We start from the raw sequence: 6000 nt of genomic DNA, 5'->3' as shown, positions 1-6000 counted from the left end.
TCCAAGACATGCATCACCAAATTGTATAAACAAAATATTTTTTTCTTTCTCTGCTTATGCAGAGCCCAAACCCCAAATCCTGCTTCTTGGCAATTCCCAACCACCCCCTTCACCGAGGAAATACCTTTAGAATGTGCTGTGCCGCTGGTTGTCCCGGTGTCGGGTCATCCAAAGTACCCGATCGCGAGGTCGGTGCGGCTGGGATCCATCCTGCCAAGCCCCTTTGCCTGCAGCCGGGGCAGGGCACTCTGGTTATCCCATCTGGGCCGTCAGAAACAGCTGTGTGCTTCCTGGTGTGCGTGGATAACCCACACGTCAAGGCAAGGGATTTCTGGTTTTGTTCCAGTTAGTGCAGAGCCAGAGGCTAAGGGTTTCCACAAGGCTGTTCCCTGCTCCCCAGCATCAGAACTTTACATTATTTATACATTTGAGCAAAGAACCAGCACTCACTGGTTACCAACTACAGAACTCTGTTATTAATTAGGACTCAAACTCCTCTTTGCTGGGTCTATCTCCCTCCTCATGCTGATCACTGCACAGGTGCAGCTCTCCTCCATTTGAGCTGGGGTCCACTCCGAGTAGGTGATCAATGATCCAGCGACTGTGATCTCCCGTTGCCAGAGCTACCTTCTCCCCTGGTGCTGTTCAGTCCTGCTGACGACATTCCTGGTGCCTCTTGCAGACAGCCCATCGCTCTTGGGATGGTCTCCCCTTTTCCTTAAATGGGCCGAGCCTACGAGGTTCATGATGTAATCACTAATGTAATCACAAGTGTCCAACTACAGCTGCCGAGGGACATGAGAGACGGCAAAATCCTCAGTGGTGACACGGAGTCCGGGAGGCAGCAGTGACATCCCTTCCCAGGGGATCCAGGTGGACAACAGCCCTCTGGCTGGGGAGGATGAAGGGAGGTGGGGAGCCCTCCCCTCCAGGAGGTGCGGAGAGCTGTGGATGCAGCATCCTGGCCAGGCTGGGGCTTCCTGGGGCAAGAAGGTTGTGACAACTGGAGCCCAGGAAAGAGTCAAAGCAACGCCAAAGGGACTGGAGCATGTGCTGCATGAGGATGAACTGGAATGTTTTGGGGTACCTATGTGTGTGCTTGCCTAATGGGAGGGAAGGAGGAGGGAGCCAGGCTCTTCCCAGTGGAGCCCAGTGACAGGACCAGCAGCAGCAGGCACAAACTGGCCTCCAAAGATTTGCGTTGTTTTTTTTGCAGCGAGGCTGATCACACAGGGTGCCTGGAATAGGCTGCCCAGAGGGGTTGTGGTGCCTCCAGCTGGGAAAACACCCACAGCTGCAGGAGGGGCAAGAGGCCCCTAGAGCCCCACCAGCCTCAGCCCCACTCATCAGGGTTGGTCGGAGCAGGCTGTCCAGCCTGGTATAAACATCTCCTGGGAGGGATTGTCCCACTACAACCCTTCTGGCCAGCATGGCCTTCCAGCTCCAGGGTACTTGTGCTCTGCTGGAATTTCCCCTATCAAGTCCCAGTGGCCACAGCACAAGCAGCTGGGGCAGGGCCTGGAGTGAGGAATCTCAAACCCTGGGTTCATTCCCAAAGGCCGTGCTCCCCAACTCCGCTGTCCTTGGAGCAGCCTCGTACCAGAACCTCTGGGTCACAGGAAGCAGCTCAGGTGAAATCTGAGGGCTGCACAGTGTTACAGAGCACTGTGCTGCCTCCACTGCTGTCACCTCCCCACGCAGTCCTGCCCAGGTACACCATCAGAAACATTACCTGCTGCTCCAGCCCTGCCCTTCCAGCAGGTATTGGGACGTTATCACAGAATTTCTGGCTGGTTTAGGTGGGAAGGGACATCCGGTCCCATCCACTGCCACGGGCAGGGACACCTCCACAGACCAAGCTGGAGGTCCTGGTGAGGACCAGGGCCCCCCACAAGGAGGCTGAACCTCCCCCAGCTGCCTTCATCCCCGTCTTCTTGGTTGGGGGCCTGAGACATGGCGCACCTCAGTGCCCCCCTCCCCACCTACAACTCCAGCCCTGACCCCTCAGCAGCACCGTGTGTCCCACGGGGGTTTCCCCCCACTCCTGGTGCCCCCACACCGGTGGTCAAATCTCCCACAGAGGGGCTGTGTCCGTCCCTCCCCCACATCCCAGCCTCGGCCCCTTCTGGGGGAGGGGGGTGGACTGTTTCCCTGCCCGTGTCCCCACCTGTGGACAGGTGGCTGCAGCTCCCCCGTGCCTGGCTCATCCCATCCCATCCCATCCCATCCCATCCCATCCCAACCCATCCCATCCCCCTGCCCCACTTGCTTCCTACTTCTCCCACACCTGGAGAGCTGTGAGCGCCTCATCCCCCCTGAAGAACACGGTGTGTCACCTCCTGTCCCAGCACCCACAGCCTTGTTCCCAGTGCTGGGGGTTTGTGCTGCTGGCCCAGCTGCTCCTACCCAGCCCTGGCCCAGCTCATCCTGTCTCCTACCCCTGAGCCCTTTCTCCCTTTCCAGTGAGCCATTCCCCTGTTCCCTGTCAGTCTGTTTGTCCCTTCCTGGTTAACCCATTCCACCACTCTCAGTGTCTGTTTCCCCATTCCTGGTGAGCACCTTCTTCATTCCTGATAATCCCATTCCCTGTTCCAGGTGAGCCCATTCCCTCGTTCCCACTGAGCCCATTCCCCCACTCCCCGTTCTTGCTGAGCCCATTCCTGGTGCGCACGTTCCCAGTTTGCCCAGTCCCCGGCCCTGCACAGCCCCAGCTGCCCCCGCCCCGCACTCGCTCACGCCTCGGGTTTCCACCACGTTTTATTACAAAATAATCGGTGCGGGCCGCTCCGGGGGCCGGTTCCGCTCCCGCTCGCTCCGGCGCCGGGGCTGAGGCGGTGCCGGTGCCGGTGTCGGTGCCGAGCGCCCTGCAGCCCAGAAGCCGAGGCGATGGCCGGAGACCGGCGCAGCCCCAGCTTTACGGGAGGTTCGGGGTCTCCGGGAATTCCGGGGGGGGTCAGCGCCCCACGGCGTCGAGGATGCGGCGGTTGGAATCGGCGCGGGCGCGCTGGCTCTGGGCGCGGGCGAGCAGCAAGAGGTGCCGCAGGAGGTGGAAGGTGAGGTCGATGGAGAGCGGCGGCTCGTCCCGCCGCCCTCGCCACGGCCCCGGGGGCGGCGGCGCCAGCGGCGGCCAGAGCGGGTGCTCCTGAGCCCCGGTGCCGGCGGCCGGGAAGGAGCCGTCGGTGGTGGCGGGGCGGGCGGCGGCGGGCGGCGGGCGGGAGAGCAGCAGCAGGAGGGTGAGCAGCGCCCGCCTCATCCTCGGTCCCTCCGCACCTACGGGGCCAGGAGCTCAGCGCCACGGCAGGGAGCGGGGCGGGCGCGGAGGCGCGACGGGAACGGCGGCCCCGGCGGCGCGGGGACCGTCCCGAGCCCGGAGCCCCCTCAGTGCCCGCCCGCCCCGTTCCGTCCCCTCCGCTCGCCCCCGGCCCCGGTGCTGTCCCTGCCCGGTTCCCACGCCCCGTGCCGTACCCGGTGCGCTGTGCCCGTGCCCTGTTCTGCCGGTGCCGGCGGCGGAGCGAGCGCGGTCGGTCCCGCGGGAGCTGAGCCGGCGGCGCGGCCGGGGGTTATATCGCTCCGGGAGCCCGGGCTGACGTCAGCGCCGGGCACGCACCGGGCGGCGGGGGCGGGGGGAGCGGGGGGCACCGGGGCGGCGGGGAGCGGGCACCCGGCGGCGGGACAGCGGGGAGGGGCGGCAGAGCCCGCTCCCCCCCGTTTCAGGAGCCGCCGCTCCGGTTCTTTTCTGGCGCCCACCAAAGAGGCCCAGCGTGGCCGGGGCCGGGGAGGTGAGAGCAGGCGCCCCGGGCTGTGCTAACCCTCGCTTCCCCGGTCCCCCGGTTTCCCCGGTCGCCCCGGTTCCCCCCCGGCTCTGCTGCATCTCCAGCCTCATCCTCCGCCGCTGTCCGCGGTGCTGAACGGCCGGGACGCGCTTGGGGCACCGGGGGCGGTGACCGGGGCCGGGCCGGTGAGCTGCGCAGGTGAACTGCACAGGTGAGCTCCCGGCGAGCCCCCAGTGAGCTGTACCGGGCTGAGCCGCGGCTTCTCGGCATGGAACCCTCGCGTTCCCGTGAGGAACGGCCGCGCCGAGCAGCGGCGTCCAAGCAGGGACCGGGGGCGGGGGAATTCCCCGGGCGGGGGTCGGGGACACCCCGAGCACCGGCAGCTCCGGGACAGGACGGTCGCGGCTGGGACCCCCTATCCTGTCTGCGGGTCAGTGTCCGGGGCAGAGCGGGCGGTGCCGAGGTCAAAGCGCGGGGCCGAGGCCGCAGACGGCCCGAGCTCAGCGGTAGCAGCGGCCAAGTCCTGTGAGTCATAGAATGAAGGCACCGGAGCCGGCAGCGCCGTGCTGGATGCAGGGTGTTCCGTCGGGGCACCGGCACCGCTGCCAAACGGTGAGGTGGCAGCTGGGGATTCACACTACTGCTGGCAGCCCCCTGAGTGCACCACACTGCTGGCATTCCCCCGAGTGCCCTGCACGCTGCCTGCAGCCCCACAAGTGTTCTGCACGCTGCCAGCAGCCCCACAAGTGTTCTGCACGCTGCCGGCAGCCCCACAAGTGCTCTGCACGCTGCCTGCAGCCCCACAAGTGCTCTGCACACTGCCAGCCTCCCCACAAGTGCACTGTACACTGCCAGCAGCCCCACAAGTGCTCTGCACGCTGCCTGCAGCCCCACAAGTGCTCTGCACACTGCCAGCCTCCCCACAAGTGCACTGTACACTGCCAGCAGCCCCACAAGTGCTCTGCACGCTGCCTGCAGCCCCACAAGTGCACTGTACACTGCCAGCAGCCCCACAAGTGCCCTGCACGCTGCCTGCAGCCCCACAAGTACTCTGCACGCTGCCAGCAGCCCCACAAGTGCACTGTACACTGCCAGCCTCCCCACAAGTGCACTGTACACTGCCAGCCTCCCCACAAGTGCACTGTACACTGCCAGCAGCCCCACAAGTGTCCTGTATGCTGCCAGCAGCCCCACAAGTGCCCTGCACACTGCCAGCAGCCCCACAAGTGCCCTGCACGCTGCCGGCAGGGTGTAGCTGAGCTGACACCCAGCGCCAGCGCTGGTGCAGGTGCCAGACCAGGCTCCTCCCTCAGTGCCAGTGTGGGGCAGGGCCGGGCACAGAGGCTCAGGCTGGCCCCTCGCACGGTGTGTCCCACCCCAGGTGGCACAGGGAAGGGGGCACGGCCCTGCCCGCGGTGAGCAGCACATGGTGTCATGCCCTGTGACGTGAGGGCTGGCACCTGGCACCGCTCCCCACAGCGGCAGGGCAGAGCCCTCAGCAGGGCCCCGGCTCAGCCCCCCGAGCCCCAGCAGCCCCACGCTGGGGCAGCTGCTCCTGGGGACGAGCGGCTCATTCCACGTGGCTCTTGCCCTGCTCGCAGCTCACTCATTGCTGACAGCGAGAGCCTCCTGCACCCCCTCAGCTCAAGAGGCTCAGCACCTCGGAGCTGCGGATTCCTGCCATCCACAGCACCCACCCCGCTGGCTGCAGAGAGCTTGAGCCCCACACAGAACCCGAGGCCCTCCAAGTACTGGTGCCAGCTGCGCATGGTCCCATTGTGTGCTGCTCCACTGAGCACTGCTGTCGGAAGGACCACTCCTGGTCCCTGCCTCACCCCCCAGGCCAGTGCAGGATTTGCCTCCTCCGTGTTTCAGGCTGTATCCACCCAAAGCTGGGGTCGGCACAGAACCAGAGCATGGGGAGGATAAGGGTGGAGGACAGACGGTGAATCCCCTCCATGAAGGCCAAGCTGGCAGAGCCCAGGCAGCACGGGGATGGCTGTGTGCAGCTGTGTGGGGCTGCAGTGGTGCAGGTGAGGGGGCCAGGGCTCCACAGGGGTGAGATGAACCACCGTGGTGCCACCAACCCCACTTGGAGCCCCTGGTCGGGATGTGCTGGGCAGGGACGCTGCGGGAGCTGGATTGTGTCTGCTCGCTGCCATCGTGGGGTGAGCAGGGACACACGTCCCCAGGGACAGCAGCACAGGCAGTGGCAGCTCCACGGCGC

Source organism: Hirundo rustica, chromosome 3, assembly GCF_015227805.2.
Source record: "Hirundo rustica isolate bHirRus1 chromosome 3, bHirRus1.pri.v3, whole genome shotgun sequence".
Lineage (NCBI taxonomy): Eukaryota > Metazoa > Chordata > Aves > Passeriformes > Hirundinidae > Hirundo > Hirundo rustica.
Note: the sequence above shows the minus strand (reverse complement) of the source record.